Consider the following 27,946-nt stretch of genomic DNA (forward strand, 5'->3'; position numbering starts at 1 on the left):
CCCATAATGGTACAAATCCATGAAATCCATGTCACTTGAAGGGGAAAAAAACAAACAAACAAAAAAACATTGCTCTTAATCTCCTCCAGTACGTTCACATTTGGCCGATTTGCCACTGAGAATCTGTTCAATGAATCTGAAAGGGTTTTTGATGCAGCTTGTGCGTGAATTCCTGTAAGACCCATTCGGTTACGGGATAGTGTATGGGAACACATACTATTTGCGTCATTTAGAGATTTATAGTATAAGAACTGCTTGTATTAAAAGTGCTCCATCTGCTGGTGTCCTGTGATAACTGCAGGCTACGATTGCTGCCGATACAGCCGAATACGTATCCAGAAGGGTTTGTATCAATAAGATCATTCTAAGGATCAGTGTGTGATCTGAGGCTTTCAGCCACATTTAGGAGTGTCAAATAGTAGAAATGTATCTTTCCTCTGATATAGGCTATAATGGTACAGCAGTGGTGTCAAACTCGCAGCCCTCCATAGAAACATAGAAGATTGTCAGCAGAAAAAGCCCCCCTGCTCCATTTAGTCCGTCCTATTTGTATTTTCCTTTTTATTATCTTTGGATAGATGGATGTATATCCCAAGCAGGTTTACATTCACTTATTGTAGATTTACCTACCACATCTGCTGGAAGTTTGTTCCAAGCGTCTACTACTCTTTCAGTAAAATAATATTTTCCCATGCTGCTTCTGATCTTTCCCCCAGTAACCTCTCACTGTGTTCTCTTGTTTTTGTGTTCAGTTGTTTTATTTAAAACTTAACTCCTGAACCTCATTTCATCCTGTAACATATATACAGGGTTTTCATCATGTCCATCCATATCTTTTTGTAGATGAATATGCAAAAGAAGAACCTCAGCCTCATTTAAGAGTCTCAAAACACAGGACTAGCCAGATATCCCTCCATGATAGTCCTGTGTTTCAAGACTCTTAAATGAGGCTCCATGGGCTCTTATTTTGCATATTCATGTTTCCTAGGGAGCAATGCACCTAGCATTGCACTGCATTGAACTCTTTAACCTACAGCCAGCAGTTTTATCGTTTGGCTGGTCTCCCTGATATCAGTGATCTGTTTCTCTTTTTGTAGATGAGGTCTCCAGAACTGGACACAGTATTCCAGATGTGATGTCACTAGAGCTATACAGCGGGATCACAATCTCCCTCCACCATTATGTATACTGTACAGCCCAGCATACAGCCCACCATACCATTATATATATACAGCCCAGCATACCATTGTATATACAGCTCAGCATAACATTATATATACAGCCCAGCATACCATTATATATATACAGCCCAGCATACCATTATATATATACAGCCCAGCATACCATTGTATATACAGCTCAGCATAACATTATATATACAGCCCAGCATACCATTATATATATATATATATATATATATATATATATATATATATATATACAGGTCACTGAGTATATTAACCGGCACTCCAGCAATGTGATGGCGCGGTGCTCGTAGCAACCAATGAACCAAATAAATGAATAGGTCCCGGCACTCGCTCTTGTAAATTGCTTCTTCAAATTTTTATTTTAACATAAATGCAGACTCTGCACGCGTTGCAACCCTCCGGTCTTTCTCAACAGCATTTATGTTAAAATAAAACTTTGAAGAAGCAATTTATAAGAGCGAGTGTCGGGACCTATTCATTCATATATATATATATATATATATAAAGCCCAGCATACCATTATGTATACAGCCCAGCATACTAATATATATATATATATATATATATATATACATATATATATATATATATATATATATATATATATATATATATCACGGGAAAGTCCACGGCACACAGGTTCAACGTGAAGAAATAAGTGTTTATTCAAATCATGCAGCAATCCAGTACGCAACGTTTCGGTAGCTTCTTGCCACCATTTTCAATGGTGGCAATGGTGGTGAAAATGGTGGCAAGAAGCTACCGAAACGTTGCGTACTGGATTGCTGCATGATTTGAATAAACACTTATTTCTTCATGTTGAACCTGTGTGCCGTGGACTTTCCCGTGATATATGCTTTCGGTCTGAAGTCAGGACCTGGGTCTGCTGGCACCGACTAACTACTAAGCTGTGCTGCTCGTTTTCTGCTATATATATATATATATATATATATATATATATATATATATATAGTAATGTAGAAAGGGAAGAGACGGCACTCCAGGAATAAGGTGAAGGTGTATTTTAATCACCCAACACGTGTGGCAACGTTTCGACTCTGCTCTAGAGTCTCTCAAGCCTAGAGTCTCTCAAACATAGCAACATCCAGTCAAAAAAAAGGTATATTGCTGTATACTGCACTGTATTTCATCAGGTCTATTCACTTTCATGGTCTGGAGGTAGTCAGCTGGTGACTATGTTCGGGTCACTTTCCATGTGTAGATGTTATTTTGCTGATATTGTTTTGCGCATTTCTATGACGTTGGTGTTTTCTCACGTATTATAATGCCCTAAAGAGATACTTAAGACATGGAATGAGGCAACTACTGAAAAGCTGTAGTTTTTGCTGTGGGTCAAATAGCTCCGTTCCATCATTCACCTAATTCCTGAGGGCAGGTAGAAGGAGCCTGGGCTTTGGGCACTTTAGCATGAAAGCGTAATTGTAATTCCAGCACTTAGTGCTCCCATTTACATGGCTGAGAGTTCACAATGGCTGGGGGCCTCCTTCAGGATGTCCTAAAACACTCACACACCTAAAGAGTTTAAATGGCTATTGACAGCTCCTACTAATAGTGCTCCAGAGAATGAAAATTAGTTCTTAATACATTGCTTTAATATAGATAAAAATAAAAATATATAGTTTTTTATTTACATTTTGCTTCCATTGACTAGCAGTAATAAGGAACGACACAGCCCCCTCTACTGCCACCAATGTTTGTGTTGGGAACTGCAGGGCTGTCTAAGCCTTGTAGTTCCCGATCTCCTGCTTTGCTCAAGTTCTGCCACACAGTGCTCAACAGAGCAGGTTCGCTTTCCCCCTGTGAACTGTATATTGCTATCGCCGCTTACTGTGCTAGAAGCAGAGCGAGCATTGATAGCAGACACCGCTCCCACTACTGCCACCAATGTTTGTGTTGGGAACTGCAGGGCTGTCTAGCCGTGCAGTTCCCGATCCCCTACTCTGCAGTTCACGATCCCCTGTGTGATTGCCAATGTGATAGAATGTATAGATAGAAGGTATGTGATAGAATGAATGATAGCCTCTAAATAGTGCAGTGGTTTGCAATAAATTAGAATATCAACAAAAAGTTATTTTTTTTCCAGTAATTCAATTCAAAAAGTGACCTCATATATTCTATAGAGTCATTACATACAGAGTGAACTATTTCAAGCGTTTATTTCTGTTAAAGTTAATGATTATGGATTACAGCCAAGAAAAACCCAAAAGTCAGTATTTCAGAAACTTAGAATATTATATAAAACCAACTGAAAAAAAAAATGTTTTTAACACAGAAATGTCGACCAAATGAAAAGTCTGTACAGCAAATGCCCCCAATACTTGGTCGGGCACCTTTTGCATGAATGATGGGATCAATGCAGCAATGTGGCATGGAGGCGATCAGCTGTTATTGAAGCCCAGGTTGCTGTGATAGCGGTCTTCAGCTCGTCGGCATTGTTGGCTCTGGTGTCTTTCATCTTCCTCCTGACAATACCCTATAACTTCTCTATGGGGTTAAGGTCTGGCGAGTTTGCTGGCCAATCAAGCCCAGTGATGCTGTGGTTAGTAAACCAGGGATTGGTACTTTTGGCCGTGTGGACAGGTGCCAAATCCTGCTGGAAGATGAAAATTCCATCTCCAATAATCTTTTCCGCAGAGGGAAGCATGAAGTGCTCTAAAACTTCCTGGTAGACGGCAGCGGTGACTTTGGTTTTGATGAAACCCAGTGACCCTACCCCAGCAGATGACATGGCTCCCCAAACCATCACTGATGGTGGAAACTTCAGACTAGACCTCAAGCAGCTTGGATTGTGTGCAGCCGCTCCACTCTTCCTCCAGACTCTGGAGCCGAGATTTCCAAATGAAATGAAAAATTTACTTTCATCTGAAATCAGCCCCCTGGATCATTGATCAACAGTCCAGTTCTTCTTTTTCTTGGCCTAGATAAGACGCTTCTGGCTTTGTTTATTGGTCAGGAGTGACACATGGGATGCAACACTTGTAGCCCATGTCCTGCAGACGTCTGGATGTGGTGGCTCTTGAAGCACTGACTCCAGCAGCAGGCCAATTTTTGAATGGCATTTTCTTTACAAACCTATTAAGACTGCGGTTCTCCCAGTTGCTTGTGCACACTTTTTCCTTCCACTCAACTTCCCATTAATATGCTTTGATAAAGCAATCTGAGAACAGCCAGCTTCTTTAGCAATGAACTTTTGTGGCCTTGTGGAGTGTATGAATGACTGCCTTCTGGACATCTGTCAAGTCAGCAGTCTTCCCCATGATTGTGTTGCATACTGAACCAGACTAAGGGACCTTTTATAACACTTATGGTGCGTTTACACAGGCAGATTTATCTGACAGATTTTTTAAGCCAAAGCCAGAAACAGACAATAAACAGGGAACGGGTCATAAAGGAAAGACTGAGATTTCTCCTCTTTTCAAATCCATTCCTGGCTTTGGCTTCAGATAAATCTGCCTGTGTAAACGCACCATTAGGAAGCCATTGCAGGTGTTTTGGGTTAATTATTCAAATTTTCTGAAATACTGACTTTTGGGTTTTTCTTGGCTGTAATCCATATTCATCAACTTTAACAGAAATAAACCCTTGAAAAAGTTCACTCTGTAGGTAATGACGCTATAGAATATATGAGGTTCACTTTTTGAATTGAAATACTGAAAAAAAAAAAGTTTTTTTGTTGATATTCTAATTTATTGCAAACCACTGGTCTATTCACTTTAATGGTCTGGAGGTAGTCAGCTGGTGACTATGCTCCGGTCACTTTCCATGTGTACATGTTATTTTCCTGATTTTTTTTTCCGCATTTCTATGACGTTGGTGTTTTCTCACCTATTATAATGCCCTAAAGAGATACTTAAGACATGGAATGAGGCAACTACTGAAAAGCTGTAGTTTTTGCTGTGGGTAAAATAGCTCAGTAACATCATTCACCTAATTCCTTAGATAAGGAACCTGAGGGCAGGTAGAAGGAGGCTGGGCTTTGGGCTTTTTTTATTTAGATTTTCGCTTCCATTGACTAGCAGTAATAAGAAGCGACACAGCCCCCTCTACTGCCACCAACGTTTGTATTGGGAACTGCAGGGCTGTCTAATCCTTCCAGTTCCCGATCTCCTGCTTTGCTCAAGTTCTGCCACAGAGTGCTCTACAGAGCAGGGTCACTTTCCCCCTGTGTACTGTATATTGCTATCGCCACTTACTGTGCTAGAAGCAGAGCGAGCATTGATAGCAGACACCGCTCCCACTACTGCCACCAATGTTTGCATTGGGAACTGCAGGGCTGTCTAAGCCTTGCAGTTCCTGATCCCCTGCTCTGCAGTTTACGATCCCTTGTGTACTATATATCCCTGTAAGGGACTTGCCTGTATCCTAATATTATGTGATTGCCAAAGTGATAGAATGTATGATAGCCTCTGAATAGTATATCAGGCATCGGTTATGTCTGAACATGACCACAATAATTTTTTTTCTTCAAAAGACACAACTAGATTTCATTGCAGTCATTGCAATAGATGACATCTGCAATTGCACTAAATAGCACTCCTGGGTGAGAGATCCCACCTCCACTTCAGAGATGGAGTCATCTAAAAGGACAGCCTGCTCAGCCAATCACTGAAGGAAACAGGACAGCACCGTGGCCACTGATTGGCTGGGCGGGTTGTCACCCCCCTGTCTCAGTAAAGGAGGTGGGATCACTCTGCTGGAGATCCAAAGATGACATAGGAGGTCATTGGGAGTGTGGAATAGTAAGAATAGGCTGCTTGTTATGTTCTGCACCAGGGCAACAATATATGGAACATATACGGAATACCCCTTTAAAATCCACAACACAGGTCAGTGTTCTTCCACACTGTGGTTGGACTACATTTTCATTCTCATCCACTTTGCGGTTTGGTTTCAAATTGTAAATATGAGTTGTGATGACATCATGACTCAGGGGAAAAGGCCTGTCCCAGGTAATGGACAAGCCACTCAGCCAATCAGTGACTGGAGCAGCGTCCCATCCCAGTCACTGGCTGGCTGAGCGGCCAGTCCATCAGCCGGGTCGTGACGTGTCAGCGCCAGAGATCCCGGAGCCCGACGAGGGTCCTGAGGCTGGTCCCGCCACTCACTGCGTGTATCTGGAGATACAACTAGGGGGAGTGAGCAGCAATGCAGTATATTCATCAGCCGACCCAGAGTCCTACTCTTGAATGTAATAAAGTGGGGAGAGATGCTCAGGATTAGTAACTTTTCACATGTTTGATGATATGTCAAAAGTTACAACAAATAACAGTGAAGCTTTAAAGTGGTTATCCAATATCACAAAAAATACAGCTTCTTTCCTGCAAAAACAGCGCCACCTCTGTGCTCAGGTTGTGTGTGGTATTACAATCAACCTCTATTCAATTTAATGCATTTAAGCTGCAAAACCCCACATCCAAACTGACAAGAGTGGTGCGGCTTCTGGAATGAAAGCGGGCATGTTTTTCTAAGCATGGATAATCCCTTTAAATGTTTCTGAAAGCAACATTATAGGAAATCTCCATGTATACAACCCCCCCCCCTTACTTGACGTTTTGTGTTATACTATTATTACATACGTTACATACTATACGTTTTGTGTTGTGTTATACTATTATTACAAGTAGATGCCATAACAATGTGTGGATCCTGCAGCCTTCTGCTTTATATGAGAGCATCCTTCTGACCACATCAGTTACACTAGAGATAAGCGCAGAGCTGTAATATAACTGATTGTATCCCCAGAGGGAACTGTCTGTTGACATTGGTGTACATGGCATGATACTATTGCCCTGCATAAATACCTGATGCAGAGTAGACTGTCATCATGTCAGATAAGGGCTTGACGTCTCTATTCGTCACCTGGGCAAACAGAGGAGTTTTCAGGTTCAGCGTTACATCAGAGAGTGGTAAGCTGAACATCAGCTAGGAAATGTATTCTTACATGGCCTTAAAGGGGTATTCCACTCAAACATAACTTTTCATATGTTGCTGCCCATGGTGAGACTAACAATTTCTTCCATACTTGTTATTATCTATTCAGTCTCCTTCCCCCAGTTCTCAGCTGCTGCTTTCTGCTGAAGACACAAAAATCTGTGTGTGAGCTTTTCTCTCTGTCTCCCTCTCCTCCTCCCTCCCTTCTGAGACAGCTGGTGTAAACAAGTCCTGGGCAGGCTGTATCTGCAACTGAGAGGGTTAATCTGAGATCATATTTCTAATTAACTCAACGTTTAGGGGAAGGGGAGATCAAGTAAGTTTGCAATTTACTTTAGATATCTGTGCAGGTCCTGCAACAGGCACGTGCCTCTTAGTAAATCCGTCTGGTTAAATGGGGACAGAGCTTTACTTGAAGGAGAAGTGTGGTGAAATTTTTATTAAAGTATTGTATTGCCCGACCAAAAGTTATACAAATAACCAATATACACTTATTACGGGAAATGCTTATAAAGTGCTTTTTTCCCCTGCACTTAGTACTGCATCAAGGCTTCACTTCCTGGATAACATGGTGATGTCACTTCCTGGATAACATGGTAATGTCACTTCCTGGATAACATGGTGATGTCACTTCCTGGATAACATGGTGATGTCACTTCCTGGATAACATGGTGATGTCACTTCCTGGATAAAATGGTGATGTCACGACCCGACTCCCAGAGCTGTGCGGGCTGTGGCTGCTGGAGAGGATGATGGCAGAGGGATGCTCAGTGTCCCTCCAGTGCCCTGTGTCCCTCAGTGTCCCCCTGCCATCATCCTCTCCAGCAGCCACAGCCTGGAGTGAACTGGACAGTCAGGTTGACAACCAGCAGAACCAGAAATACTCTGTATGGAGGAAGGAAAGCGGCTTGGTAAGAGAAGGAGCAGCTGCACTGTGTACTAGTATGACATTACTGCCGGGCAGCACTTTAGCTGCCGTCCCCTCCAGCAGATTAGCTATTTGTCATCTGCTCCGTTTTTTATCGGGAAAGCTCAGGCTTCAGTGCACATTGTAAACATATCATAAATCATAAGAACAAAGTGCTACAAATCCTTGTATTGTGAAGTTCTAGTATCATAAAGACATAATGGATTTACAAAGGTTTATGTACCTATATTTGCATTAAAGGGGTTGTTCAACAATTTCTTTTTTCTTTCAAATCAACTGGTCCCAGCAAGTGCCAGAGATTTGTAAATTACTTCTATTAAAAAATCTCAAGTCTTCCAGTAGTTATCAGCTGCTGTATGTCCTGCAGGAAGTGGTGTGTTCTTTCCAGTCTGATACAGTGCTCTCTGCTGCCACCTCTGTCCATGTCGGGAACTGTCCAGAGCAGTAGCAAATCCTCATAGAAAACCTCTCCTGCTCTGCACAGTTCCTGACATGGACAGAGGTGGCAGCAAAGAACACTGTGTCAGACTGAAAATAAGACACCACTTCCTGCAAGACAAACAGCGGCTGTTAAGTATGGGAAGATTTTTAAACAGAAGTAAATTACAAACCAGTTGATTTGAAAATATTTTTTATTTATGAACTATTCCTTTAAGGGCAGGGTAAGGTGGATGACACCAGGGCAGGGTAAGGTGGATGACACCAGGGCAGGGTAAGGCGGATGACACCAGGGCAGTATAAGGCTGATGACACCAGGGCAGGGTAAGGCGGATGACACCAGGGCAGGGCAAGGCGAATGACACCTGGGCAGGGGTGGATGACACCAGGGCAGGGTAAGGTGTAAAAACCAGGGCAGGGTAGTTAGGATGACACCAGGGCAGGGTAAGGCGGATGACACCAGTGCAGGGTAGTTAGGATGACACCAGGGCAGGGTAAGGTGGATTGCACTAGGGCAGGGTAGTTAGGATCACACCAGGGCAGGGGAAGGTGGGTGGCACTAGGGCAGGGTAGGTAGGATATAACTAGGATCTACTTTTTATTATGACTTATTGGACAGAACAAAGGCTTTTTGTCCTTTTACATATCTAACAACAAACACTAAAATACTCCGCCCTGTTTACAAACACATACAGGTTTTTACCCAACACATTGGGCCAGCTCCCGACCTGTGGGTATATAAGCAATTGTTATGATGTCCAATAAATAAATTGCGGTTTTCTCTCTTAAACAGACGAGGCTTTAGGCTAAATCACAAGTGTTGCACCTGTAGTACAGGAAAGGCCAGTCTCTGTAACGCCCATAGACCTGATTTGCAATGTGCACATTCAAAGCCAATTCTCCATTTAATTTCCATGTAGACAGCAGCTAGTGGCCTCCACATCTTGAAGATCTATTTAGTCCATAGAGATCCAAGTTAAAAAAAAAAAAAAAAGCCTGAGACTGGCTAGTGTTGAGCAAGCACTTATATGCTTGAGTGCTCAAGTCCCAAGTGGACGGGGTCTGCTTCACCTATTTCATATTACAAGTTGTAATATGTCTTGCAAAAGCCTATTACTTTTTTTTATTTTCATTTAAAAAAACTACATCATCTTCCATTCGGCTGTCAGTTATTGAAGGTGTATGGCCATGTTTTACCCAAGCATCTAAGCACCACAGGGCGCTCGGTCAAAACAACTACTGACCAAAATACTATATTTGTGAACTTAGCCTTAAAGGGATACTCTGGGCTATGTGTATTTTGAGTGTACGGCCAGGTAGGGGATGGATATAGAAGCCCCCGATCACTTACCTGCCCCTTCCTGGTCTGAGCTGCAGCTGGACACGTGACATCTCAAGGCAGCTCAGCCATTCAGCAGCCGAGGCGGGACTCCGCTACGACCGCTAAATGGCTAAGCTGCCTTGAGACGTCACATCTCAAGCCGCAGCTCAGACCAGGAAGCAGCAGCCGGACAGGAGAACTGGGCGGTGCAATCCGGGACCTGGTGCTGGAACCGGGGAGGTAAGTGAGAGGCAACTTCTATATCCACCCCCTCCCTGGCCGTACACTCAAAATACACATAGCCCGGAGTACCCCTTTAAAAGAGAAGTCCCACCAAATTGAAAAAAGGTAGTAGGGGGGGGGGGGGGGGGGTCAGGAAAATAACAAATAACCTAAACTCACCCGTCCCCATGCCTCAGTTGTGCCACACCTGGGTGCCAGTTGTGCCACTCCAAGTCATTTTAGTTTGGTAACCAGGTACATCACATATCCCGCTCTTCCATCTGCAAGGTCACGACCCGACTGAGTGTTTGCCGCTCAGCCAATCAGTGACTGTTGCAGTTGGGAGAGCTGAAGGTCACTGAAGGCTGTCAGCTGGACCTGGGAACTGTGCTACTGGTCACAAGGATAGCTAAGTTTCGTTTGATCATTATTTTCCCGCACCCCCTGCTGCCTTCTTCTGTTTTTCTAATTTGTCAGGACTCCTCCTTTATAGGGAATGTGTCAGTAGAAAATGACTTATTGTTTAAATAATCCAACAAGAAAGACCTAAAAGCGATGGCACTGCCTGGCTCTCCACTCGATGGTACGGTACCTCAGTCTGGGTCCGGTATGTGGTGGTGCTCAATCCGAAAAAAAACATGCAGTATAAACAAGAAACGGAAAGAGTTAAAGGAGGCACTCACCAACAATGTATTCAGACCATGCGGCTTTTATTGCTGTGCGCAGGGGAAGCGGGGGAGACAAGGTGGGTGACTGCAGTTTCGCGGCTTAGTGCCGCTTTTCGTCAAAGGAGGGTTCGTCAAAGCGGCACTAAGCCGCGAAACTGCGGTCACCCACCTTGTCTCCCCCGCTCCCCCTGCGCACAGCAATAAAAGCCGCATGGTCTGAATACATTGATGGTGAGTGCCTCCTTTAACTCTCTCTGTTTATTGTTAAAATAATGTTTCTATGTTAAACAGTTTTTCTAGTTTCCATTTTTCTATCTATATTATAAAATAATCCTGAAAATCTTGCAGTTTTTATTCTCACCACTGGAGCTAAAACTAAGCTGAGACTTCCTGTTGTGTCTGTGGAAATAGGAGACTGCTGTAAAGTGATCTGTACAGCATTACAGCGCCATGTGACACCAGTAGGTAGAGGAGACAATAGCAGCTCCCAGTGGAGGTCACAGAGCATGCTCAGTAACGTTTTATATTCATCTCAAGGGGACAGAGTCTTCCTATTGCCGTCTATGCCCATGAGTCTTGCTGTAAAGCATGTCGCTAAATTCTGATAAAAAAAAAAGCCCAGACAATATGGCCTCCATCATAACAATGTACAAAAATTGAAATAAAAAATTTTAAAGTAAAAAAAGAGAAACAGATAGGAATATAAGAGCAAGTTTTAGTATCTGACAGGTGACACATTCACATATTCACACAACTTATAGCTGTGCTGATTTCTGTGTTAAAAAACATGCGGTATCAGCTTTGAAAGCCCTGCACCCATTGACTTTAATAGTAGATAGGGAACGGTGCAGAAAATAAACTTCTTTTCTGCATAGTTATGCACTGACTCTCCCATTGAGACTGCAGAGAGCAACACTACCCCTTAACTCACTATGGGCCTACATGGCCATGACCATTAATATTACAACATCACACCATTGTTGTTGGGCGGAGGTATGCCACAGCTTTATTATTTTTCCACTTATATAAACCACTTCCTTCCAAAAGGAACGCAACATAACCACCGGAGGTGTACCAACAAAGGGGTGTGCCTGCCGTCAACTTGAACAGGCACTGCCAGCTTCATTCCTCCATTTTTCTTAGCCATCACTTCACCGCCCGCTGTGGCTTGATTAGTAGCATCTACAATGAGATACATGTCAGTAAAACAGAATAAATAAACAACAGATGTAACATCAGGGAGGGAGGGTGGGAATCCGGGTCTGATCCAGCAGGGAAGAGGAAGCACAGGGGCCAGTACAAGCCATATATACCCCATCAAAGTCAGTAGCTGATAGGCTGCTCCAGATCACATGCTGCCCCAAATGGTCTTAGGGGAAGGTGCTAGCCATGTTGGGCAATTAACTCTATGTCTGCTGCTCCCCTGCCCCTGCAGTCCCGTATGCCCGCCTTATGATTCCGGCCCCATGCTGCCTGTGGCTCAAAATTGGTGCAGCTCTGCACATGGGTGAAGATTATGCCATGTGTACATGCTCTTACTGTGACTTGTAAAACTAATGTACTTTGGGGCACTATGCTATAAAGCAGTGGTAGTTGAATGCTATGCAATACATTCTAAGGCTATGTTCACACACTATGGTCGTGGAACGGCCGGTCTCATTAAAGATCATCCGGCCAATAAAAACGTCTTTAAAAAAAAAAAAAAAAAAAGATCATCCGGCCAGATGATCTTTAGCGCCGCAGAGTTCTGATGCGGGCATATCCGTGCGCACCCACATCAGAACTCCCCACTGCACACTATGGAGCGTGCAGCCGGAGCCGCATGCTCCATAGTGTGCACTGACATGGTTTTCTTTGGCCGTTATTCAATGAATAGCGTCCGCAGAAAACTGACATGTCAGTTTCCTGCGGCGCCACTAGGGATCCCGGCCGGAGCGTATACTATGAGGGACATTTATCAAACATGGAGTAAAGTGAAACTGGCTCAGTTGCCCCTAGCAACCAGATTCCACCTTTCATTTTCCAAAGAGTCAGTGGAATCTGATTGGTTGCTAGGGGTAACTGAGCCAGTTTCACTTTACACCATGTTTGATAAATCTCTACCTATGTGTATATGCTCCTCTCAGGATTCCATAGAAGACAAGGTAACGTATATTTTCGTATTAAGCACGGCCATTGTTGCAATCGGCTTTGTTTTACTTTTTATTTTACTTTTACGAAAATATACGTTGTGTGAACATGGCCTAATGGTAGACCGCACAACAGGGACTAGTAGACATGAGCTCAACTCGAGCTTATATGGCCGTATCCAGGACTTCCTAGGGCTGCATCCATCTTCTTTAGCCACTGGTAATCAAATGTCACAGGATGGGACTTGAGCATGCTCCATCTCTAGGGATTAGCCTTATTATTATAACAGATTCATAGAAAATCAATATAAATTTTCGATATCAGAGCATTACAGAACCATACCAGGCCTCCGCTGTTCCATCGGACACACAGAGAAATACAATGCCCTGCCAAGCTCTCAGCTGTGTATGCGTATAGAGGTGGCGTCAACAATTATTTCCTGTGGCGAGACTATTTCCATAAAACTTTATGACGTTCTCATCCCTAGCTGATGGCTGAAAAACGAGAAATAAACAGAAGCGGGAAGATTTACAATGTATAGTCCTGAGAAGAAGTCCACAAGGACGCAGCTAGTTTGTCTCTAGATAAGTCCCAGGTCTTATCTCTGCTCGATGCAAGATCTGCATTCTCTAAGGACTCCGGAACACCACGCGTTTCATGGCGGAGAGGCTTCATCCAAATCATCTCTGTAAATTTCCAGTCAGTTAAATCAATATTATTATTACAAGTTATAAAACAGCTGTTTATAAGGATTGTTCCCGGAAAAAGCTAGCCACATAACATCCTCACTATGACTTGGACGGAGGTAAGGAGCTTAAATCCTAGTGTCAGTCAATAAAAGAGAATTATTTTGTATGCAGACTTCAATGAGGATTGTGCAAAAATGGAGGATGAGATTTCAATTAGGTAAAGTGGCGAACAATTACAAAGAGCGTCTGTTTGTTTGGAGGACCCGGCGCATCCATGTGTTACACAGGCAGACCATTGTATTCAGTTGGCACCATGTAATGCTTCTTATGGTGGCACCACAGGGAAGTGTAACACTTGCTTTAAGGTTCTCTTATAGATCACAGCTGATCCTTGGGGTCCAAGTGATGAGGTTGCCCAGTGATGGATTGTCTAAAGCAGAGATACCATGATAATCAATGGAGCGGGCAGGCCGGATGACGCTGTGGGGACGGAGCAGTGCTCCTTGCCGAAGATTACGCCAATTAACAACGCAAGACCGGCGCTAAGGAGGAAGGTAACACACATACCTTCCTCCTCAGCGTCCTGGGTGGTATAGGGTGCTATCAGCAGGTTAGATGCGTCTAACCTGCTGAAAGTTCCCCTTTAAGAGGAGAAGCCAAATGAGGGTCCGAGCCCTGCAATGAGTATGGGTTTCAAACCAAGGAAGAGGAAGCTGGCACATGATGAGTAAGGCCTCATTCATATCACATTTTGGGGTATAAGTCAGCCTACCAGTCAAAAAAGGATGGCAGGTTGTAGCCCAACATGCCCATTGACTTTAATGGGCTGAACATAGTTTAATTGTGACTACTTTTATTCCTTTACTCACAAATGTGCGCTGGGAGCATCCCTGATATGGATATGGGGTAAAAACAAGATGTGAACAGAGACTATTCCATTGATAATCACTTATGTCTAAATGGTCACTGTCATTTCAAACAACCTCCCCCATGTGACAACCTATGTGATTTCTAATATTTGTCAATCACTTGATTTACCAAAAGTGACTCCCAGAAAATGTACTCTTGGCCAGTAGGTATCTCACTTCCTTTAAAACGGCTGTTCACTTTCTGTTGGTAAGTCGATCTCTAGTAACAGGTAGATCAGGACAGAACACAGGAAGTAGGATCAAGACTTGGCATGTGCTATGTGCAGGAGGGAGAGGGAGTGCCTGATGAAGAAGATCCAAGCTGTTCCTTAAAAGTAAAGCAAGGCTTCTTCACCTCTTTCATCCCCCATAAAGCTCATGGCAGTTGTCAGAGCAGTGTCAGGTAAATTTAACAAAACCATAGGCTGTATCCATATTTTCCAGGACTCCCTAGGGCTGCATCCAACTTCTTCAGCCACCGGTTATCAAATACTGAACGATCGGGTCTGGACGAGACCAAGTGTGCTTGAGATTTGCTCATCTCAATTCACAGACAATTACCTACCGTATTTCCCCTGAAAATAAGACATCCTCCTATAATAAGACACCCCCACTATCCTACCAACTAGCCTTAAATAAGGCATACCCCCGAAAATAAGGCACCCCCCCTAAACTAAGGCACCCCCAAAAGTAAGGCTTCTAACCACCCACCTGACCCAGCGCCCTATCTCACCTAATCCCCTCGTGGATCTTGTCAGCAGGCGCCGCAGACACACTGTTCCATGGCCCCCACGTCCGTACCCACATCCCGCTGCACAGACGCACATCCCAATGCCCCACCTCACCGACGTACTGGCGAACATCCCACTGCACCGACATCCCGACGCACATCCCGATGTCCTGCGGTCTCACTGCACCACGTCCTGGTGTCTTGTGAGTATGCTAGGGGAGCCAAGGGGGTAGGCCGGGGGATAGAGTGACGAGGGGGGAGAGCCAAGGCCGGGAGGGGAGAGAGCGAGACAAGGGGCGAGGCCGGAGGGGGGGGGGGGGGGGAGACGAGGGGGAAGGCCAGGGGACAGAGCTAAGGGGGGAGGCTGGGGAAAGAAATAAGCCCTCCCCCCCTTAAAATAAGACATGGTGCCTCTTTGGGAGGAAAAAATAATATAAGGCACTGTCTTATTTTGGGGGCTGAGTCTAAGCAATGAACAGGTAACATTGAATTGCATTGTTTAAAAAAAATCTGGTTCTAAATGCAGGTTATCATTTTTCTGTAACTTCCTATGTTTTGCTGCCTCATTGGTCCCGTCTCATCGAATTCTCCAGGCAATGTGTAACTCTTGCGGCGTGGGCCCAGGAGAGATTCATCCACTGTCATTTGTCAGATGACGCACTAACTGCTCTCCATCACATCAAAGACCGTGAGCTTATCTATCCCCACAGCTGAACTCCGCCTGAATCTTCCTCCTAAGCGGCACGACAGCTAGCATGAGTTGCTTGTTTAACTCTTAGCACGTGGGAAAGATACATCTCGGCAAGCGTGTCCGTCATGTACATTTAAATTTGTTACTTTCTTGTAAACTAGTAGAATCTTGGCAATTTGTTCCCAGCACAATTCTGCCAAGATTCTGAGAATGCCAGCCGAGAAGTACCATCATTTCCATATAGCATGAGTAGTGCCAAAAAGTGGGGTTTACTATCACCCACAGCTCTTGTGTCAGACTATCTGTAAAGCAAATGTACCATTTAAGTTATTATGACCTCATTATTTCATGGATAAGTCTTTCTACCGTGGAGGGGTTATTCCCCCTCTGGAACACGGTAGACCCATACATCGGTCAATTATATATGTTTGAATGTTATTTAACTGAGGTGTGCTGTGTTGTTGTCCTCACTCTGCAGGTTTGGTTGGTTGGTTGTTGGGGCTCACTGCTTACATTGCTATGTGATGTGGCTAAGGGTTGGGGTTCCCTAGTATGTCTATGTAGATTCCTAACAATCTCCCTGTCCTGGCCACAATTGGTTACACAATTCTTACCGATTACAGCATTCGATATCACAGGACATGTTCTTTGCAATCTTTATTATATGACTGTGTTTCTTTTCACTTTACTGTTTTATGCCTTACCCAGGGCTGTCCCTGGTGCTGTCCCTGATGTATTATTTTCTTGAAAACTGTTTAATAAACTTTAATTTACAAAAAAAAAAAAAAAAAAAAAGCAAATGTACCATGAAGTAATTTGTTTTTGTTTTTACAGAAGCAGATCAGCATTGGCATAGGGATCCTGGTGGCACAGTCCTTTTTTCAAAACGCCACCCAGTTCTCGCGATCGGCGCCATTCTTTGGATGTGCACTGGCCAGGCTCTATACGCTGGTGGACGGATCCGAGCATGGCACCCAGTAGTGGATTATAATTGGCCCGTTTTGGGCTGTAGCCCGGGGCCTGGAACTCCTGAGGGTGTGTGTGGGGGGGGGGGGGGGGGGGGGGGCTTTGGCCACCCAAAAGACTTATACTTTCTTTCAGTAGTGTATTGCCTCCTGCCTACAGTTCTTTAAAAAAAAAATGCTGCTTTCTTACAGAAATTTTGCACAATTCAGGGCTTCATGACATTATCTATCCTGTACTATGAACACTACACTAGTGCTGCCATAAGGCCCTATTACACTAAACGATTATCGGCCATATTTGGCTGATATCGCCCGTTACGGCCGATAATCGTCTAGCGTAATAAAAGACAACGATCAGCCGACATGAATGATGGCAACGATAGCAACGATCTGCTGCCATCACGCAGACCGCTGCTATCTTCTATGGGCTGCCCGGACGATCAGCTATGGGCTTCTATGGGCTACCATCTTCTATGGGCTGCCCGGACGATGAGCTCCCTGCGGTTCCCCCCCTGGCTCTCACCTGCTCACGTGTAATAGCGCTGGCAGCGAGCGGGGAACGATATCGCCCCGTGTAATAGGGTCTTTAGTTACAGTGGGTTGGGGGGTCAGGCTTGATGAACAACCCGGGGCATATGGTAAAGTTAATCCGGCCCTGGCAGCACCAATCCACCGAGATCTCCATGCTGACGCCAATCTTCTACTGTAAAAAAAAAATAAAAAAATAGTGCAATCACTTTAAATATTAACGTTTTTTGGGGGGATTTTTAAATTGATGGATAATCCTCAGGACAGGCCATCGATATCTGATTGGTGGGATGTCAGCTTTCCATTGGATCAAGTAAGCTATAGCCAGAGCCATTATCCAAAATGGGGTGGAGGCATTATTGGTCAGGAGGGTTGCTAGAAACTCTCCTTCAGCCAATAATCACCCTGTGTAAAAGTAACAGTGATCAGCTGAGGAGGTGGAAAACACCTGATCCTCGGCTGATAGCGATTTTTTGTGCAAGCTTTAAAATCTATCTCTATCCACTGCACATCTTTCTGTGTAAATAAGGGATGTACGGACGGTTGTAATAGATTGAAATGGTCGCACAAACGATACAGTGCTCGTTAGCGTGGCCCAACAGCCCAGTTAGTTGTGCTATGAGGGCCGATCTCACTGATCAGCATTTCTTTGTGGCTGTGGATGACCAAAGATTTTTACATAAAAAAGGAACATAAGCCCAATTTACATGGGCCGATTACAGTCAAGAAACACTCCTTTGGGTGATAATCGTCCTGTGTAAAAGTAGCAGCGTTCAGCAGAGGAACGGGAAAACACCCGATCCTCGGCTGATCGCATCTTTTTTGCACTGGTGAAACTTCTCACCATTGGCCGCACATTTCCTTGTGTAAACAGGGGATGTGCAGCCGGTGGCAGTATATTCCAGTGGCTGCACAAATGATACAGTGTTTGTTTGTGTGACCTGGCTGTTTGACTACTTGTGCCTCCTGAAGGCACTGCAAAAGAGAGCTGATTTGACTGTTGGGTTCTTGCTGGTGTCCTTGCGCGGCTTCATATCAGGCCCTGTAAAAAAGACTCTAAGCAACCAATCAGATTCCACCTTTCATTCCTCACAGACTCTGTAAAATGAAAGGTGAAATCTGATTGGTTTGATAACTCTCCCCCAATGTGCTCAATGCTTCACTTCCCAGGAAGATAAGTTCTGGATAGGCATCGGGAAGTCACTCATCCCTTTCTCCTTATTGATATAAACCTTCACGCTCTGATGACCCAAATACGTCTATAGGAGAGTCCGTAGCGTCTTATTTCTGACAGACAGCGCTAGTTCTCTTTAAATATTCCTACTCAAGACTCAGCACAACTCCTTGGTGACAATGAACCATGCGCCTTCAAGGGTTATAGTCAAGTAGTCACATGTTATCTAATAAGGATCCAGGGAAATAGGGGCTGATTTACCCGCTGTGAGTCATTACCTGCTATAGTCACTACCTGCTATACTCACTACCTGCTATAGTCATTACCTGCTATAGTCACTACCTGCTATAGTCACTACCTGCTATAGTCATTACCTGCTATAGTCACTACCTGCTTTAGTCACTACCTGCTATAGTCATTACCTGCTATACTCACTACCTGCTATACTCACTACCTGCTATACTCACTACCTGCTATAGTCATTACCTGCTATACTCACTACCTGCTATAGTCATTACCTGCTATAGTCACTACCTGCTATACTCACTACCTGCTATAGTCACTACCTGCTATAGTCATTACCTGCTATAGTCACTACCTGCTATAGTCACTACCTGCTATAGTCACTACCTGCTATGGTCATTACCTGCTATGGTCACTACCTGCTATGGTCACTACCTGCTATAGTCATTACCTGCTATAGTCACTACCTGCTATAGTCACTACCTGCTATGGTCATTACCTGCTATGGTCACTACCTGCTATGGTCACTACCTGCTATAGTCACTACCTGCTATAGTCATTACCTGCTATACTCACTACCTGCTATAGTCACTACCTGCTATAGTCACTACCTGCTATAGTCACTACCTGCTATAGTCACTACCTGCTATACTCACTACCTGCTATAGTCACTACCTGCTATAGTCATTACCTGCTATACTCACTACCTGCTATAGTCATTACCTGCTATAGTCACTACCTGCTATAGTCATTACCTGCTATAGTCACTACCTGCTATAACTTATAGGAGGGTTTTGAAATGCAGAGGTCCATGAAGAACAGAATATGGATCATTTAACTTTCAGAAGTTTGGTGGAGTTCTGACGTCACCTTGTCCTGAATGGAGGGCGGCTCTATCTCCCACACAGTTTGTTTTTGGTAGATATCAGTACCTTTAACCACCCGAAAACCACAACTTCCTTTGTGTCAGCAATGAAACATTGTAAACCTAAAGATAAGGACTAACCATGCGTGAAAACGTATCTGGGAAAACAAGGTTATAGGTGAGTATGAATTGGTGTCACAATTCCGTCTTTAATCATTAGGCCGCTTTCATTGCGCCTGTATAACCATAATAGGGACCAGGGGGGAGATTTATCAAACATGGTGTAAAGTGAGACTGGCTCAGTTGCCCCTAGCAACCAATCAGATTCCACCTTTCATGTTTCAAAGAGTCTGTGAGGAATGAAAAGTGGAATCTGATTGGTTGCTAGGGGCAACTAAGACAAGTCTACTTTATAACAGTTTGATAAATCTCCCCCCAAGTGTTAATATACTGGGGTACGTGTAGGTATAAAATATTCACAAAGGGGAGCATCTGCTACTTTAATCAGTTTTGTGAGAGAAAAAGCCTTCATATTTTGTATCCAGGTTTAGAAAAACACAGCGACTTTGCAAAAATAGCGCCACCCTATCCTCAGGTTGTGTGTGGTATTACAATTCAGCTTCATTCACTTCAATGGAACTAAGCTGCAAAACCCCCACACCCAACCTGAGGACAGGAGAGGTGCTGTTTCTGGAATAAAGCGGCCATGTTTTTCTTATTCCTATTCCTATTACAAAGAGAGGTTATCTCCCAAATCAAGGTAAAGGTCCCCATACATGCGATGCCCGGGCCCCTAGGGGCCACTCCGCTGATAGGTGTTGTTACTGGTAGGAACCGGGCAGGGCTGTCTTAACAGCATTATGGGCCCCTGGGCAGAGGTGCGAATTGGGCCCCCCCCCCAACCGCCGCCATCAAATCCCCCACATCTTTGCATATAGTGCCCCCCCATAGTAGTCAATTCCCCCATATAGTGCCCCCAATAGTAGCCAGTGCCCCCCATAGTAGCCAGTACCCCCCATAGTAGCCAGTGCCCCCCATAGTAGCCAGTGCCCCCCATAGTAGCCAGTACCCCCCATAGTAGCCAGTGCCCCCCATAGTAGCCAGTACCCCCCATAGTAGCCAGTGCCCCCCATAGTAGCCAGTACCCCTATAGTAGCCAGTGCCCCCCATAGTAGCAAGTGTCCCGATAGTAGCCAGTGCCCCCCATAGTAGCCAGTGCCCCCACAGTAGTCAGTGCTCCCCATAGTAGCCAGTACCCCTATAGTAGCAAGTGCCCCCCATAGTAGCCAGTGCTCCCCATAGTAGCCAGTACCCCTATAGTAGCCAGTGCCCCCATAGTAGCCAGTGCCCCCCATAGTAGCCAGTGCCCCCCATAGTAGCCAGTACCCCTATAGTAGCCAGTGCCCCCATAGTAGCCAGTGCCCCCATAGTAGCCAGTGCCCCCCATAGTAGCCAGAGCCCCCCATAAAAGCCAGAGCCCCCCATAGTAGCCAGTGCCCCCCATAGTAGCCAGTGCCCCCCATAGTAGCCAGTGACCCCCAAAACAACAAACCAGTTACTCACCCGTCCGCCGGCCCCAGCAGCTCCTCTCCCGGCAGCGCGCACTCCCATCATCCTCCGGGCACAGGCAGCGGGATACAGAGAGACTGCCTGTGTCCTGGATGTGTCGTGCAGCCGGACACTTCCGGCACAGGCATGTCGGGAGTGCGCGCTGCCGGGAGAGGAGCTGCTGGGGCCGCCGGACGGGTGAGTTCCTGGACCGCCCTCCCCTTCTATCGCTGCTTGGCTGAGCCTATCAGAAGCCCAGGAAAGTGCTGCTCATTGCACTTTCCTGGGCTTCTGATCGGCTCAGCTGAGAAGCGATAGAAGGGGCGGGCGGAGGGGGTCGCTCAGGGCCGCTCACTATGCATATGCACAGTGAGCGGCAATACAGGGGGCGGGCGGGACGGCTTCCTTGCGGTGCTCAGCACTGCTTGGAAGCCGTCTTCGCTTTATAGGACGCACTTAGTTTTATAAGTGCGTCTTATAAAGCAAAAAAATACAGGTGTGCCCCAGAGGGCAGGGGGCCCCCTAGGACGCAAGGGCCCCCGGGCAGCCGCCTACCCTGCCCAATGGGTAAGACGGCCCTGGAACCGGGGCAGCTGCTGAGCAGAGGATTGTCACGGTTTTGGCACGAGGGCAACACAGCTGACAACCGGGCTCCTGACCATGCGGGAATACTGGGCATGCGATTCCTCGTTGTCCTTAGGGCCCTATTCCACTGGACGATTATCGTTTGCATATCATTAACGATTAACGATCGCAAACTACCACTATTGCGAAAGACCTGAAAACGTTCACTCATTTCCATTGAACGATAATCGTTACTTATGATCGTAATTGCGATCGTTTTTTCTTCGCTATTTATTCGCTATTGCATTCGTATCTATTGCGAACGACCGAACGATGTCTTATTCAACGCGAACGATTTGCGAACGAGCAACGATAAAAATAGGTCCAGGTCTTATAAAGCGATCAACGATTTCTCGTTCGGTCGTTAATCGTTAACTGCATTTCAACCGAACGATTATCGTTTAGATTCGAACGATTTAACGATAATCTGAACGATAATCGTCCAGTGGAATAGGGCCCTTAGTCAGGGCACCAATTATCACACCAATGCCAAGGTTCAGAAACAACGGTAGTTGTATATTTATTGTAACGGTGGTAACTAATAGCAACAGTCTCTCCGGATGCAACCGGGAATAAGGCAATCTTGAATAAAGCAGAGTAATGGGTGATGCTGCAATAGGCTGTGGGAGTAGCGTGCTGAATGATGGGAGTAGTAGTAGTGATACTGAGGATAAGATGCTGGGTGGAATGAGACTGAGATGAATACTTGCTGTTGATGATTAGAGAAGATGATGAGAGGAATGACTGAAGAACGGCACCCAGATCTGGAAAATAGATGAGAATCTTGAGGACTTGAGAATAGAACACAGCAAGGAACACTTCTTGTGGAACTGGAGCAGCAGAGCACACGTATCTCTCTCCTGACAGGGGGAACAGAGAGAACAGAGAGAACACACACAGAACCTATCCCCTCTGTGGTAGGGAATAGACTGAGGTAGAACAGGAAGTCACATGGTATTCCCCAGCCAAATCTCGATGGCCATTGGAGTTACCATGGAAGCAGGGGCAGTCACGTGACATCCAGCCATTGCATCATCACACCATTAGGCATATACAGTGAAATATACATGAGAAGTACCATACTTGAACACTGGGGGGGGGGGGGAGGGGGCGACATAATACCCTTAGGCACTGATACCTTAATATGCATACAAGAAATGAATTGAATAGCAGACCTGAACACTGAGAGGGGTGACACAATACACACAGTTTGCAGTGAACCATAGCTTTCCAGAACAGGAACGGTTTTAATAAAAGTGTGAGGATAAGAGGGCCTGTTCTGGGACACTGCATACACCTATTCTTGTTGGTCATACCCACCATTCGTGACGGGTTTGGCCTTCATTATAAGGTGTATATCCACCATTATCATCTATCGCTCCCGACCAACAGATGATGTTAGTGGAGATAGGGGTCAGACATGATGGAAAATCACTGCTCAACTCCTTTGTTCATGGAGAGATAAGCCGCAGCCAGAGCTCTTTGCCTGTGGCTTAACAGGATGATTGTTTGGTCATCAGTTATTGAAGGTGTATGACCACCTTAAAGGGGTAATCCACTCAAACACAACTTTTCATATGTTGCTGCCCATGATGAGAGTAACATTTCCTTCCATACTTGTTATTATCTATTCAGTCTCCTTCCCCTTGTTCTCAGCTGCCGCTTTCTAAAAACACAAAAAAAATGTGACAGCTGATGTAAACAAGTCCCTGGCTGGCTTTATCTGCAATATTGTAGCTTCACAGGGACTTGTTTACATCAGCTGTCTTGAAAGGGAGGAGCTCACACATACATTTTTGTGTCTTCAGCAGAAAGCAGCAGCTCAGAACTGAGGGAAGGAGACTGAATAGATAAGTATGGAAGGAATTGTTAGTCTCATCATTGGCAGCAACATATGAAAATTTATGTTAGAGGGGAATACCCCTTTAAGATCACCATACACCTTTAATAACTGATGGCCAAACAATCGTCCTGTTAGGCTACAGCCAAAGAGCTCCGACTGCGGATTATCTCTCCCAGAACAAAGGGGTTGAGCAGTGATCATGATCATTTATTTCCCGCCATAGGTAAAACAGTTAAACAACGGGCCTTCACAGTGGCAGATCCATTATTTATACAGCGTGTGAACATGGCCTAAGTAATATAAAAATTGAAAATGACATTTTTGTGTAAAATTCTGACTAATGTTACAAAGGGTTCGAGAAAAGTGCGATTTGCGTATTACTAAGAGGCTTTTCAGCCCTCAGCTCGCTGCCAATTCATCCTTGAAATGGAGAGGTGAGTAATCTGAGACAAAGTAGATGATAGAAACACGTTCTATGACAAGGGCATTTAAAAGGCTGTAGGTGTTGGGCAATGTATCCATCACAATCGCAGTCACATGACTCAGCTGCCGTAATATCAAACATCTAGGTACAAGTGTAAAATCTGTGTCAGGATCCCCTATGTCCATGTGCCATTTATAATCATATTTTCTATAGGGCTGCAGATGTAGTATTTGCACAAGGCCCTTCAGCCACAAAAGAGAACTTAAAGGGTTCTTAAGGGGTTACCCTGTGAAAATCTTTTTCTTTCAAATCAACTGATTCCAGAAAGTTATATATATTTGTAATTTACTTCTATTTAAAAATCTCAAGTCTTGCCATACTTATCAGCTGCTGTATGCACTGCAGGAAATTATGTTTTTTCTTTCCAGTCTGACACAGTGCTCTCTGCTGACATCTCTGACCAAGATAAGAACTGTAGAGAGCAGTAGCAAATCCCCATAGAAAACTTCTCTTACTCTGTACAGTTCCTGACATGGACAGAGGTGGCAGCAGAGAGCACTGTGTCACTTATCGAAACCAGTTGACCTAGTTACCTAGTGTTACATTCGCTTTAAATGATGCCTTAGGGCCTTTCGACCGATATTCCTGCACCTCATATAGTTAGGCTATTAGGTAAAAAGCTATACTTTGATACTGATACTGACAGCTAAGGCTGAAAGGCTTATTGGTATGTTTTTTTATAAACCAAAATTTTTGAAAACGATTAGGTATCATAGGCCGGGGGGGAAAAAAAAAACTCAGGCCCTCCAGCTGTCCCAAAACTACATTTCCCACCATTCCTGGACAGCCAAAGCTTTATCTATCCGGCATGATGGGAACAGTAGTTGTGCGACAGCCGGAGGGCCACAAGTTTGACATCTGGGTCATCGACATTGACAGTTTTCCATCAATCCTAAAAATAAGGTTATTTTTCATCCATCAAGAAAGGAATCCCTTTAAGGTCCATCTTAGAAGTATGTCCTACCTGAAGAACAGGTTGCTCATAAATGTTTTGTAGATATTATATATTGCTGACTGCTGTAATACTGTGGACTAGCTTTGATGTGTGTGAGGTTTTTTTTTGTGTTCGGAGACAGAAAATACTTCAGGATTAACTTGTCAGCCTAGAGATACACATCCTCAGGGTGTTTCGGGAAGGTTTAGACATGACCCTGTCAGTCTTCTATAGCGTGAGGATTCCAGCTCTAAACTTAGAGATGTTGTAATCAGATGAGAACCATCTACCTGCCCTTTCCTCGCAGTTATCACCCTTGCACAATTATAATTTACACCCAATTAGGTCTTTGACCTTTCCGCTGCCCAAAGCAGCTTTGAAATCTCCTAATGTAATAACCCATATGACCCCTGCTGGTTTATTTTTGGATAGACTGTCAGTGTCCTTACATTGCCCACCCAGCTTAAAGGAATACACAGAGTATCCCTGAGCAAACTTGTATCTGCACAATAAGATTACTGCCTGTGTCCCGTCTTATGGCTAGGTTCACACTTGACGGCCATCTTTCATAACAACAGCCATCATTGTGCGCATTACGTTTTTTTTTTTTTTCCAAAATAGTGGACGGTATTTGCACAATGATGGCCGTTGTTATGAAAGATGGCCGTAATTTTGACATAGTGTGAACCTAGCCTATTATGGGTCTGTTATAAAGGTTCACAGAGTAGCTTCATATATCTAAGGAGATTCTTCACTTTAACTCTCTCCCGCCGCCGCACTGTAAATTAACGTCGCTGCAGCCTATGCTGACGTTAATTTACGATTCAAGATGACACAGGCGCAGGAGCTGAACCTGTGCCTTAGAATGAACGGAGCCGCGTCATACGGGGAGGGAATTCCCTCCCACTGGGGGCGGGCCGGCCGGCCTCCAGTGCTTGAGCAACGGCCGGTTCCCGTGCATAGAACGGCGCCGTGCACAGGAACGGGGCCTCGGTCCGAAAAACCACGGACCTCGGACCACGGCACCGGCTTCCCCGTGCTGGCGCCGTTCGATCAGTGTACAAGGTGGTACATCCTCTTTAAGTTAACAAAGGGGCATTCCCTGCTCATGGTCCTTATGTGAGATTACTCAGGGGCCTGGCTAGAAGGGGCCGGAGGCTGAGCACAGATTATATGTAGGGTTACTATACAGAACAAAAACATAACATTGAGAGGATGAGAGATGATTTTGTACATCTAAGTGCCTCCTCTCTTGGCTTTGATACAGACTGATGGCCCCATTCCTCGAATACACACCCTAATTCTTAGGGAGTACTGACGTTCTGCTCTCTCATTGCACTCGGGCCCCTTATCTACTATCTGCAGGAGCTTATGTAACTTTTTATCAATTGAGAACGGCCCCATTCCCCTACACATGTCACTTCCGACTGTCAGGATAACGTCCATGTGCCAAACATGAACTCATATGTTTCTTTACTGTACGTCCCTAATATTCTTATCATTAACAGATATCAGGGGATTCTGAAGGAGAACTGATACTTGTCATAAACACTAGAAAAATTTTTTTTATCAGAAAAGGATTTTCAGTCATTTTATAATTTCTACTTTCTCTGCTTTTTACTTTTAAGTTCACATGCGTATTGTTCCTGGTTTATATGAGGACTCTGTGCTCTTCATATCACTGGCCCCAATATGACGGCAGCATCTTTATCATTAAACCTGAAGTGGAGTCAACCCCCATGCTCATTTCCCTGTCAAACCATGTCAGATTTTCCTATGCAAATCCTGACTGTCAGGGATGTAGCTAGGGGGCCCCATAGCAAGAAACTGTATGGGGCCCCATGAATACTATATGTCCCATGGAGTTCCGGAGTTCCAGTGCCATCACTGCAGCTGGGAGAACGGGGATGCTCTGAGATGGTGGTGCTGGTTGGAAGGGGGGAACCTGAGACGCTGTGGCCCAGGGTGGGGGTGTTGTTGCGGGTTGCTCTAACACAATGTGCCAGGGGGGAGGGTGGATGGGTGCAGGCGGCCCCGAGACACTGTTCCCAGAGGGTGGAACAGCTCTGACACGCTGTGCTGGTCATGGGGAGGCTCTGAGAGCTGATGAGCTGTGGTGCTGGCTGCTCTGAGATGCTGTCCCCCTTCAGGTGCAGCTGTCCCCTAGCGCATTGCCGGGGTCTGCCTCCATGGTTGCTACCCCACTGCTGACTGTGTAAAAAACTTGCAGCCCGTGCCAAACGGGAGTATCTGTGCCCAAACTTTGAACCACCCCCTCCGTCCCTCCTCCCCACCCTCTTCATCATTAGGAATGCCACTGGAACATTTTCTCCATGCTGAACATTGCACAGGTGCTTAACGATCCAGCCCATGTGCCGTGCTGACACAGGTGAGGAATAGGAGACAATCTGCCTGGAGCATTCCCAATGATGAGGAGGGTGGGGTGGAGGGACGGAGGGGTGGTGCAAAGTTAGGGCACAGATACTCCCGTTTGGCACGGGCTGCAAGTTTAAAAGTTGTTTTTTAGGACAATAACTACATCACCTGCCGAACGGACCCCAGGACAGATCTTGGATTAAAAACAGCTATCCAAAGGTACAAGTGGTTTGGGGGGGTCAGATTGTGGGTACAGAGTCACTTTAACGCTGCATAATGTGTGGGGGTGCTGTCTTCAAGAAGAAAGTTTCTAAGTCTCCCATGTGCATCTGTTCTGCTCAACAACCAGACTAACAACCAGACTACCGGGATCAAGGTAAGAAAATCTGCAGTTGAGCAGCCAAAACTTTTTGGGTTTATTGACGTGGCTGTATGCGGCCTTTTTTGGAGTCATTTGGTGGTTCATACAAAATACTG

Source organism: Dendropsophus ebraccatus, chromosome 14, assembly GCF_027789765.1.
Source record: "Dendropsophus ebraccatus isolate aDenEbr1 chromosome 14, aDenEbr1.pat, whole genome shotgun sequence".
In the NCBI taxonomy this organism is placed as follows: Eukaryota; Metazoa; Chordata; class Amphibia; order Anura; family Hylidae; genus Dendropsophus; species Dendropsophus ebraccatus.